This window comes from Microcebus murinus, chromosome 7 (assembly GCF_040939455.1).
Source record: "Microcebus murinus isolate Inina chromosome 7, M.murinus_Inina_mat1.0, whole genome shotgun sequence".
NCBI lineage: Eukaryota > Metazoa > Chordata > Mammalia > Primates > Cheirogaleidae > Microcebus > Microcebus murinus.
The window spans coordinates 16,132,904-16,145,021 of NC_134110.1; the positions used below are offsets into that span (position 1 = coordinate 16,132,904).

Here is a 12,118-nt window from a genome sequence, read left to right on the forward strand (position 1 = left end):
ATACAGGCAGTGTGGCCCAGAGAAAGTCTTCAGAGGACAGCGGCTTTCAGGATGAGAGGACTCACAATGGCCCACCTCCTCATGACCTTTCTCAACAAAATCAATAAACCCATAAAACACAACAGCTGACCCAAGCACATCACCTTTGCGCTTCTTCTCTCCGGAAAGACAGTATACAGAGTGGTTAGGAGTTTAAGTCCTCAGTGCCCTCCTCTTAAGCGCTGTGACCCTGACATGTCACTTTAGCTCTCAGCTTCCCTTTCCTCATCTGTAAAATGGGAATAGAAACTGAATCTCCTTCATAAACACGTTGTAAGGATTACACAAACTCTCATGTGCAAAATGCTCATGACATAGTTTAGCTCTCAAGGTGTACTAGCGTCTATTATTTTTAGTCAATATAAGGAGGTTGCTTCTCTCCTGGGACGTGGAGAGCTTGGCTGGCCGGCCAGAGGGGTCTCCCCGCCTTCCAGGCCCTTCGGTGCTGTTCTTTCCGGGCCGGTCCTCACGGCGGCGGCGCCCTAGGGGCCGGGATCCATTATGCTTGCTCAGTGACGGTGACCTGGCTGCCGCCCCGGCGCGAGCACAGGTGCGGCCCTGACCACAGTGAGGGCGTGGGCGCGGGCCTGGCGAGCAGACAGCTAGGGAGGCCAAGTGCGCTTCGAGGGAGGGGGCTGGCCGCGACCCCAGGACCGCGGCAGGCAGGGTGTCTGGGCCGTCCCGCGGGACTCCGCCTGGCACCGGACTCCCGGCGACTGCCGGACTCGCGCCCGGGCCCCGCCCCCGGGAGCCCCGCCCCCCGGCGCCCCGGGTTGGCTGGAGCCGCGGGCCACGCGCGGCGATTCGCCACGCGGCGCGTCACTAGGGCCGCTCCCGGCTCCGGCTCCAGCGGGCTGGTCAGGGAGGCAGCCGCGGGGGAGGCGGGGGTGGCAGGGCGCGACGCCGCCGGGCCGCCCCGCCCAGGGAGGCGCCCAGACCCTCATCAAGTGACCAGTATCCCTTCCAGGAGAACTCGGTCCTTCTGAGGGAAGCGAGCTCCAGCCTGCAGCCCCGGCGCCAAACCGCCGTCATCTCCTTCCTGTGCCGGGTGATCGTCTCCTCACCCACCCGGAAAAACATAGTCCGCCCCCACGTCCTTGTGGAATAGCGCTCGCTCCAAACAGTGTGACTCTCTTTGCCCGCACTTTTGTCTTTCGCATTCCAAGTACTCTAGGACCCACCGAAAGGGTAAAGCAGCCCTGAGAAGAAACCTTATGTGAGAAGCGAGAAAGTGAGCCGAGGGGAAAGGAGGGAAAGACAAGGCTGGCGGAGGGACACCTAGGCGACGGGCGTAGCGCGCACGCGCGCCAGGAGAACGAGTTCCGGTCTGGCCGGGGCCTGGCTCCTAAAAATAGCCCCGGTGTGGGAATCCGTGCGCGGATGTCCCGGCGAGTCCCGGGCTGAAGGAGGCGGCTCCGGGCGGCGCGGAGCGCTGGTGGCGGGCCCGGGCTGCGGCGTGTGTGCGCGCCCGGCAGCTGCAACGGAGACACGGTGAGGGCCACGAGCGGCGAGGTTCGGTCCACTGGGCCGGCAGTGCTGGAGGGGGCGGTGTCTCGGCGAGGGGGCCGGGAAGGGGCAGAGGTGGGGGTGCTGGGGCGGGGGGCAGTGCCGCCGACGAGGGGCGCCCTTGGGGTCCGGGGGTCCTAGGACGAGGCCACGTCGGGCTGGGAGGGGGCCAGAGTCGCGGGCGCGCGGTGACAGGGCGGGTAGCGTCCCGGGAGGCGGCGATGGGTGGTCGCGTCAGGGTCGGCGCCCAGGGGCGAGGCGCCCGGGGCGGTGGGGGCGGGGTGCCCCGAGGGCGGGCCCGGGGTCCGACGGGGGCTCCGCGGGGCGGCTGGGGGGAGGCTCGGCCGCGCGGGCTCGCCACGAGCAGCCTCCCGGTGCGCGCACCGCGCTTGGGGCCGGGGGGCGGTGGTGGACGTCGCCTCCTTGAAAGTTGGAGTTCCCTGGAGACGCCGGAGCTTCTCCGGGGCTGTACGCCCGAGGGCCTTTTCCTTCCCGTTGCCCTTTGAGGCCGGGGGTCTCCCCAAAGGGGTTAGCCCCCAGTGCGGGGGGGCGTTCTGCCCTGTTGGACTTGGAGAAGTTCCGCCACTTCTGCTTTGGGAGAAGGGTGGTCCCACCCGGCGGCACCTTGAGGTCTGAACTCGCCGAGTGTGTGTCGATGTCAGTGGCGGGGTCGGATTTGGGGCGGGCCGGGGGCACCTGCGGTTGCGGACGCCGGATAGTGCAGAGACGTCGCGGGGACCGAGGGGCTGAACCGCTCGCTGCCCCCTGCCATCCTAGTGGATCCCACCACGCAGGGAAGGTTTTGTGTGCTAGAAACTTTGCCTTTTGGTTCGCTTTCGTGTCTTTGCACAGTAAGGATTAGAGCAAGTGAGGTAGTACAAACAAGTTTGGAAAAGGTGAGCATTTCTGAATTAGAATTTTTTTTTTCCTGTGAAAGTATAACTATAAAATTGTTGCTCAGACCTGAAATAGATTCCTGAGCTATGAAACGAGCTTCCTGTTATGGCCCAGTAGAGAAAAGTGTGTAGATTGAATACAACATAGTGTTAACTTGCCATTCGAGTTTACAGTGAGATCGGGATTCCAATAAATGTGCTATTAGAAAGGCCTGCTGTGATGTGTTAACAATAGTATATATAATTTTAAACAAATATTGTCTAACATTTTTCAAGCTTTTAGCACAGCATGTTTCCCTTGTGTCTTGTATCATCGATTACTATACGAAGAGAACGTTCTTTAAAGCTGTAATTAGGTGTACATTACACAAGAGTACTTTCCCTTTAAGAATCCAGCTGTGTTGTTTTGGCAACTGCTAAGTACTCTAGTTGTCAGTTTTAAAATCTATGTTACCTTGGCAGTGCTTGAACAGTCTGTGGAAAAGGTAAATAAAATAGTTTTTTTTAAACATACAAAAATGACATTTCTTTTAAATGTGAATTTAGGAATGAGGATAAAAATAACTGTCGTGCCATTGTGGTTTTTTCGTATGTACTTTTTTGTTTTGTTTTTGTGTATTTTTGGAGAGCTCAAGTCTTTATTCTTATTTCTTTAGCTGGCGACTTTTGTTTTAGGTAGTCAAAAGTGCTTTCACTAAAGTAGATGCTGATTTAAATTAGGTTATTTTATTTTATTTCATTTATTATTTTTATTCCTACTCTTCCACTTCCAGTAAATTAGGTTATTTTAGATGTAGTAAACACATGTCTATATGTCATATAAAACATTAAGATTAACATTTGTTATGCATGATGATGCATTAATTGACAATGGAGTCACCCTTAATTCTCAGTATTTTTGCAAAAAGTAGTTATAATGGTGCTATAATAATGACAGTACTCTGAAGAGCTAAAACTAGTGATTTGAATGTTTGTAGACGCTAGATTAAGAAACCTGTTGAAGAGTGCTTCCAATAACTTATTTACTAAAGCAGTCAATGATTGTGAAGTAATTTCTAAACACAGTTATTTGCTTATCTGTTTCATTTAATTCATGCTATAGTTATATATAAAATTATGACATTCGTATTGGAACAAAGGTGTTAAAAACTATACTTAACTCTTACCATCGAAAGTTTTTTTTTGAAATTAAATTATTGTGGGTTGTCTAGTGGAAGGAAAAAAGCTTGAGCCTCAAAAATGATACTTGTAGTGTCACTATGTTGAATTACCGTTTGAGAACTCTTCTGTATTCTTAGAGTGCTTTTGTTTCTGTAATGGGTATGTGTGATAAAGATTGTGTTTTTTTGTAAGTGCAGTTAGAAATAATTTGTTAAAAATGTTGTATAAAATTGTGATGTTATATTTTCAAAGTAATTTCATTACAACTTTCTATTTTCTATTTAGAATGCAGTGCAGATTAATATTAATTTTATTAATGTTCAGGCAATAGCAGTGTCACCCATTGTTTGGCTACTGAAGACAGAAATATTAAACTATATTCTCATAGTGGTTAAATAATTATAAAGATGTTTATTAGAACATGATTTTGAAGTTTGAAATAGTCCAATTAAATCTTTTCAGTAGATTTGTATTCTGATTTAGAAGGAGGAAGCCATGAGCAAATTTGTTATTGGAAAATCGCATGCTTGTCAGTCAATTTTGGAAGCCATCTTTTTCCCTCCCTTTGCTGCTTTTAGTCTGGCGAGAGATTAGTGTAACGTACAGTGATGATGGTCCTTGCTTTTCTGGGGACATTTCTGATTTCAAATATTCAGTCTTGTAATCAGATCAGGCCCCCATTTTTGTTTTCAAAAATACACTCATGGTACCTATGAATGTTACAAAGTCCAACTCAACTTTTCTTTTATCAGTGATGGGGCAATGAGAATCCTGTTTTGTGGATTGAAAAAGATCACTGTTGCTTTTTGCTAGATTACAAAGAAAATCTTTGAACATTCTTAGTAAACTGAGAAGTGAGTGCCTTCTCTCTTAATGTTTAAGTAATAAGAGAAGTGTAAATATGGAAATAAAATTAGTCTTTCAGCTAGATGATTTATGCAAGGTAATGCTATAATGGGCTGATTTGCAAACCCCAATAAAGGACAGCTGATTGACTTTGTAGTTTAATCTTAATTTAGATCTCACCTCTACTGCTGACAAAGTTATGAGCTATCTTCTGTAAAATGGGAAGGAATTACACCACCTGCCCTCTGGAGTTGTTAGAATTAAGTGAGATAATGAGTGTAAAAGTTCCCAGCATTGCTGCCTGAAGCTTAATGTACAGAAATGCATATTGTTTGATTTCCCTGTATCCCTTCCTGCTTTCATCTCTACCTTCCTATGAAGGTTATATAGGTACTTTGCCTAGTATCCATACCTATAGTGTTTGTGACCAAAAGGACTTTATATAATGTATCAATACAGGATAATGCTTATATATTTGTTTTGGATAAAATATCTCAGTGTTTTAAATTCATTGTCAGATTATACATAAGATGTTTATTTGGCTGTTCTTCATTAGATTTTTGATCTGCAATCATAGTTTGCTTCTGATCTTCACAATCTCTGCAAATATGTATATATTTTTAATTAGGGTTAAATATAAGTAGTTTTTCCTACTCTTCAATTAATTATATCTTTTAAGGATTATATGTGGGAGTTCTCTTCAAGATACGGTATTTATTATTTCAAATTAGAAAAATATTTTTATAGCCAACCTGGAATAGATATATTTAAAAATAACATTCTTTAAGTAGGTAATCTGTAATTTTTTTATACTTCATATTATTTGGTCTGTGAAATGAAATTATTTTATCTGTGCATACTTTATCTGTATATCCTATAATGGACCTTGTGTCCAGTTTATTATAATTAAGATTATAAATCTATTTGCTAATTAGTAAGTCTTATAGCATAGAATATATGTTGGCATTTATTTAGTAAGTACTATATTTTATATAGATGTTTTGTTACTTACAGATTTTAATAACTAATATTTATATTTACTGAATTTAATTGTTATTTACTGACTTTAATATTTAATGTTAATTGTCTTAATAGTCACTTGAGAAGAAATCATAAGCTTCTTTGTGAGGTGGAATTGTGTATTTGAATATTGGTGTATATGATGGCAGGTAATTTATTTCTTCATCATTTTAGCAACTGACAATGCTGAAAGCCAGAATAATTGTTAACATGAGTGAGAAACAGACATTAATTAATCAAATTTCTAATAAATACTAACCCAGGCACATCTTTTTATGGTTGTCTTGAATTAATACTAATTTTATTTCCTTATACAAAAATATAAACTTTATCAGCTTTAAAAAAAAGCTCACCATCAATAAAGGTAAATGCTTTGAGAAATGTTTTTGGTAGCTGGCGGTAAATTTATACGCATGAGTTGGACCTTTTGCATGGTTATTTTTGTGACCAGCAGCATACTTATGCAAGTTGACTTGGATTCATTTGCATTATAATTTGTGATCATTGGAACAAAGGGCTGCTTCCCATTTAACTTGGTAAGGTAACTTGTAACTTTTGGGCTTATTAAAACAAGATGCTCTTGCATTGAGTAATGCTCTATCTCATCCTCACCTTGAGCAGTCTGTCTTCTACATAGAGGGGGAAATTATATTTCTAAAACTCAGATCTACATGTCATTTCTTCTTGAGGGAAAAAAACTCCAACTTTGAAGGCATGGAGGCTCCGTAGAGAAATAGTATTGCCAGGGATCAGAGATTGGCCTATGGAATGAGATTGCCTAAATTGGAATACTCCCATTACTTACTCTGTTCTTACTTACACTTCGTGTTCTTTGGTAAGTTCTCAGTCTTTTTGAGGTTCAGTGTGTAACATAGTAATTATAACATTATCTATTCCATACAGTTATTGAGAGGTTAAATGAGATGTGTATTATAAAGTGCAGTGCCTGGTAAATAGCATGCATTTATTTCCCTGCTGCTATTACTGTCATTACTACTACTGCTATTACTATTATTATTATTTATTTATTTATTTATTTATTTTTTGAGACAGAGTCTCGCTTTGTTGTCCAGGCTAGAGTGAGTGCCGTGGCGTCAGCCTGGCTCACAGCAACCTCAAACTCCTGGGCTCCAGCGATCCTTCTGCCTCAGCCTCCCGAGTAGCTGGGACTACAGGCATGTGCCACCATGCCCGGCTAATTTTTTATATATATATCAGTTGGCCAATTAATTTCTTTCTATTTATAGTAGAGACGGGTCTCGCTCTTGCTCAGGCTGGTTTTGAACTCCTGACCTTGAGCAATCCGCCCGCCTCAGCCTCCCAGAGAGCTAGGATTACAGGCGTGAGCCACCGCGCCCGGCTGCTATTACTGTTATTAATCATAGCTCACTTCATGATATGATTCCATCCTATCATTCCAGGCTCATTGTTACCCACTATCCTTTCAGTTTCTATGCCCTAGTCAAGACCAGCTGTATGCTCTTCCCTGCAAAGGCCATGTGTTTTCATGCTGATGACTCCTACTTTTATTTATCTAGCCCAGAATTCTCTTGAGCTTGATATCCACTTGGAAATCTAGTTGGAATCTCAAACATAATATTTGCCATATAGCTAAAATATAGCGATTTTTCCTTCTTTCTCAGCCTTCTTCCTGGACCTGCAAACCTTGGTGTTTCTGCTGGCCTTCCCTCTCTTAGTAAATGGCAATACTTAAGCCAAAAACTCAAGATATCATTATTGATTCTTTACTTTTTTCCTCAAATCCAATCCACCCACAAATCCTGTTGTACTTTCACAGTTTATTTTCAGCCAGTCCTTTGCTGTTAGTCTTCATCGTTACCTCTTTATTCTAAGCCATCATTATCTCTTGTATGAAATACTGCAGTAGTCACCTAAATGGGCTTCTTGTTTCTTTTTCTCATTCTACACAAGTTCTATTTTCACACAACAGCCCTAGAGATTTTAAGAGCTTAAATTAGATCATATCATTTCTCTGCTTAAACTCTTCCAGTGGCTTCCCATACCTCTCGAAATTAAGTCTGTACTCCAGTCCATGGCATAAATAGCCCTGAGTGATCTTTCTCCTTCTCATCATTTTTCCCGTTAGTTGGATGCCAGCCACAAAGGCCTCTTAGGATTTCTTATGCCCTCTACACCTTTTTCTCTTTTAGGGCCTTTTGGACTTTTTGTATGTATTATTACCTACTTAGGATGCTCTTCAAATGGCTGGCTTGGCCAAACTCTTTGGAACTTGGCCCAAATTTCACTTCTTCACTGAGAGGCCTACTCTGACCATCCTATAAAATGTTGCATTCCATCAGTTTACTCTCTCACACAGATTATTTCCTTAAGGACACTTGTTATAATTTGTACGTAACTGGTTTGTTTAGTTATTGCTTATTTATAGTATTTTTCCCTTACCTGAATGTAATCTCCATGAAGGCAGAGGCCTTGTTTGCCTTGTTCACAGCTGTATCTCTTGTCACCAAGTGCCAAGTTGCTTGGCACTGGGAAGACAGTAAATACTTCATGCTTTCTTATGTTTGTTCATGTTTTTGCCACTGATTGGAATGCTCCCTTGCTCTTATAATTATTGAGTTATTTATCCTTTAAGTCTTAGCTGAAACGTCATCTTATCTGTGATCCTAGTTTTAATTTCTGTAGAAAAAGTTTTTCTCTCTTGCTCTTGTGTACTTCCAAAGCCTTTGATACATGCACTATTTGTAGAGTAAATCTCATTTTAGGATATCTAGAGTATTATAATTGATGTCATTCTATTCTGGTAGGCTGAATTCCTATGTCAAGGACCAGCTTTTTGTATACTCAGCATCCACCAGCCTGTCTTTATACATAGTGAATTCTTAGTAAATGCCAAATTAAGTGAAAGTTATCTTAATCCTAATCAACTGAAATAACCAACCACAGAGCAGTTTTCCCAAGTCAGTCTTCAGAAATTATAAAGATACTTTCCAGATTAAAATCCTACCTTGTGCAGTGTCCATGCATATTAACATAGGACTATGGCAGGAATCTGAGAGCTGTGGAGCACAAGTGGCATTTCCTGAGATTGCATTTTGCCTTTTTTGCTGGGCAGTGAGTAGTCATGTTTTCTGAGGTCTGTATTTCTAGTTTGAGATGCGTACCCCTGTTGTTCCTTACTAAGCAACATCCACCCCCATTCTCTCCCTCTGGCTTATTCAGCTAATTTCATGTTATTCCCAACCACCATTTGTAATAGTGAAAATCATTCCACATTCTAAATAGGTGACTTACAAATGGGCTTTTGGAACATATCCCATTTGCAAATTAGAGACTACTTTGGCAAAATGTTTATTCTAATACTGAAAGTCTTTTTCTTAATGGTGTTAAACCTAATTTGATATGTATTATGAAGGGAGACAGAATATAGGAGTTAAGGTTTTTTTGTTTTGTGTTTTTCAGAAATTACTTATTTCCCCAAAGTAAAGTTTTAGTATTGGCAGAATTTTTTTTAAACTTCTTATTTTAGAAACAAATTCAAACTTAGAGAAAAGTTACAAGAATAGTGGAATGAACTCCCATATACTTGTCACCTATATTCACCAATTGTTAACATTTGCCACATTTGCTTTATCATTCTTTTTATATTTGCAGAGTGGCCACAAAGTCTGGGAACATATTATTATTAATTTTATTTTATTTATAGTTTGAATCTCCTTGATTACATCTTTGGAGTATTCCAAAGATGCAACTTGTTGCAGTTAAAGTCAGTGGCAAAACATCACAGACACATGTACAGGGATAGATGGAAATGCTGTATTAATGTGCTGTGTACTTTGTTCACAAGGAAACCACATTTAAACATATAATGCCATTGAACATATCATGTATTGCCATGTAATATCAGAAATCCACTATCTAGATCTCCTTTTTCTCCTCTCCTTTTTTCTTCTTTTTCCTGTTTCTGTTATAATTGTTATTATTGAACCATTTGAGTGTAAGTTGCACACATCATGATCCTTTCCTCCTAAATGCTTCAGACAACATCTCCTAAGAATAAGGACATATTCTCACTTAACCATAGTATGGTGGATTCAAAATATTGATCTAATTATTTAAAGTATAGTTCATGTTGAAGTTGCTCCAGTTATGTCAGTAATATCCTTTTTTTCCCATTCCAGTATTATACAATGCTTTTTAGTTGTCCTATCTTCTATACCCTTTAATCTGAAACAGTTCTTCAGTCCTTTTTGGTCTTTCCTTACATTAATAGTTTTGAAGTATACAGGCCTTTTGTTTTGTAGGATGTCCATCAGTTTGGATTTGTCCTATTGCTTCTTTGTGATTGGATTCTGATTATGCATTTTTAGCAGGAATCCTATGTAAGTGATGCTATATCTCCAGTGCGTTACATCAGGAGGCAATGTGATGTCACTTTCACCATGTTAGTAATGTTTACTTGGACCACTTAGTTACAGTTTTACCCTCAAGTTTTCTCCATCATAAAAGGTATCATTGTCCCTTTTGTGTATTATTGAATAATATGTTGGAGACACTTGGAAACTGTGTAAATATCTGTCATCCCAAGAAACGTTCATATAATGATTTTAGTATTTGGTTATGATTCTTGTCTGAATCAATTATTATACAGGGATTGCAATTGTTTTTTTTTAATTTCAGTATATTGTGAGGGTACAAACATTTTGGTACATTTAATGCCTTTGCCTCACCCAAGCCAGGCTACAAGTGTGGCCTTTCCCCCATACAGTGTGCTCCACCTCTATTAGTTGTGAGTTTACCCCTCCCAACACCCTCCCCCCACCTGACTGGCACCCAATGAATATTACTACCATATGAGCACCTTAGTGTTGATCAGTTAGTACCAATTTGATGGCGAGTACATGTAGTACATGCAAAAAAATTTTTTTCTATCATTCTTGCTGCATTTATTAGTTGGCATTCTATTCTGTTTTAAAGAAGAGCTTTTCCTATTCATTTGTTTATTTGATCTCAATATGAATTCATATTCTTTTTTATTAAGTAAGTTATTTTTATTACTTGTCAGTATTTGTTTTCATGTTGTAAATTAACCCCGATTTGGTTAGTGGGAACTCCTTCACATTAACTCATTGGTTGTTTTGACATGTCCCCATCATTTTTGGAGCACTTACTTAATTTCTGGAACAATAAGCTATTCCAGGCTCATCTTATGCTTTTTCTGCTGTTGTTCTAGGATAAGCCAATATGTTAAGGTTTTTTTTTAATTGGGTAAGAGTATTTGGAAACCAAGAACCAGGCAGAAGGTATGCTGTTCTAATGTAGTTTCATTGTTTTAGATCCCTGTCAGCTTATCAGGCTTAGAAATTTTGAGTTTATGTTTATTCCTTAGGCAGTAGTTTAATTTCTCTTTATACTCCCAAAACTCTTAGAAGAATGTCTTTTCCTTTGAAAGTGTTAACAATTTAAGAAACTACTTTCACATAATTATTTTTCTATTTAATTCTACAGTGGTTGAGTCTTGTTTTCTAAAACATATTTTAAGCTTCTTGAGAGTAGGAATTCTGTTTTATACCTCTTACTCAGTGAATATGTTCCTTAGTGCCTTGAACAGGGTTGCCACCCATATGTTGTTTATAATGTATGACTATAATAATGACTCAATATTGTCTTTATTATTCTTAAAGTATAATTAAATATTCTTGTTTGTTGTAATATTTAAGCTCATTTGGTGGAAACCTTTCTTTTAAGTGAATTGTTGATGCATATATTTTACTATCTTAGAAGAAATGAAAAACTTGACTTTTTCAACTTTAAAATTTTAAAAACCTAATTCCAGATATTAAAATATATAATTAAAGAATATCAAAATACCTGATGTTAGCATTGCTGTTTTGTAGTGTTCTTTAGCAAGTAATAACCTTTCTGGGCATCACTTTAATTATAAAATGAGATGATATCTGGATCCTTTTAACTTTGTATTACATGCTGTATACCTAATTAACATTAAATTGTTTATGAAAGTAAAATTAAGTGCCACAAAGTATAGTGGAAAGAATATTGTGTACCTGAGCCAGGAGTCATTGGGTTAAAATTCTTTGAAACCATAGTGTTGCTGTGGTAATTTATTTCACAGGTTGGTGTTATTACCTTATTTATTCAGTCCACTGGGCTAGGTGCTGGGGAATATCAGTGAACGAGACTTGGCTTTCACAGTCAGGATGGGACTATGGACATATATGTGTTTGTAGTCCACTGTGTGCTTGATTTTGATGCGTGCTTGTTGCGTACAGTGCAGAGTGCTGTAGGAGCACATAGAAGGAGTAATTTACCCAGTTTCAGGGAGGCCAGGAAAATGTATCCCAGAGGAAGAACACCTAGGTTGAAGCCTGAAGAGTGAATAGAGGACTTAGCCTTGTGAAGAGGGAGGATAGAATTTACCAGATTATGTGTTAAGGACAAGAGATACAGCTTGGATTGCTTCTGGAGAAACTCAGAAGAGCATAGTATGACTAAATCAGGAAGTGCAACAGAGGGCAGGCACCAAAGGCTTAGTGAAAGATGAAGCTGAAGAGGTAAATAAGGGCTGGATTACAAAGAGTCCTTAAGCTATATTAAGGAATTTGGACTTTATCCTATGGAAAATTGAAGCGTTTTAAACCTGGAGGAGATTA

The 12,118-nt window shown here is 40.4% G+C and overlaps 1 protein-coding gene across 17 annotated transcripts in view; it reads left to right on the forward strand.

Moving 5' to 3' along the window:
• Positions 1–969: 969 nt before the first annotated feature.
• Positions 970–12,118, forward strand: part of MEF2A (myocyte enhancer factor 2A) — a 140,483-nt gene continuing 129,334 nt past the window's right edge. For 5 of the 17 annotated variants that reach the window (XM_076004810.1, XM_012764552.2, XM_012764549.2 and 2 more), the window contains exon 1: positions 973–1,530. The gene's annotated coding sequence lies outside the window, so the exon portion shown is untranslated. Of the gene's footprint in view, positions 1,531–2,227; positions 2,442–12,118 lie in introns of those variants that run through there. The other 12 variants (XM_076004805.1, XM_076004804.1, XM_012764543.2 and 9 more) reach the window with 6 other exon arrangements.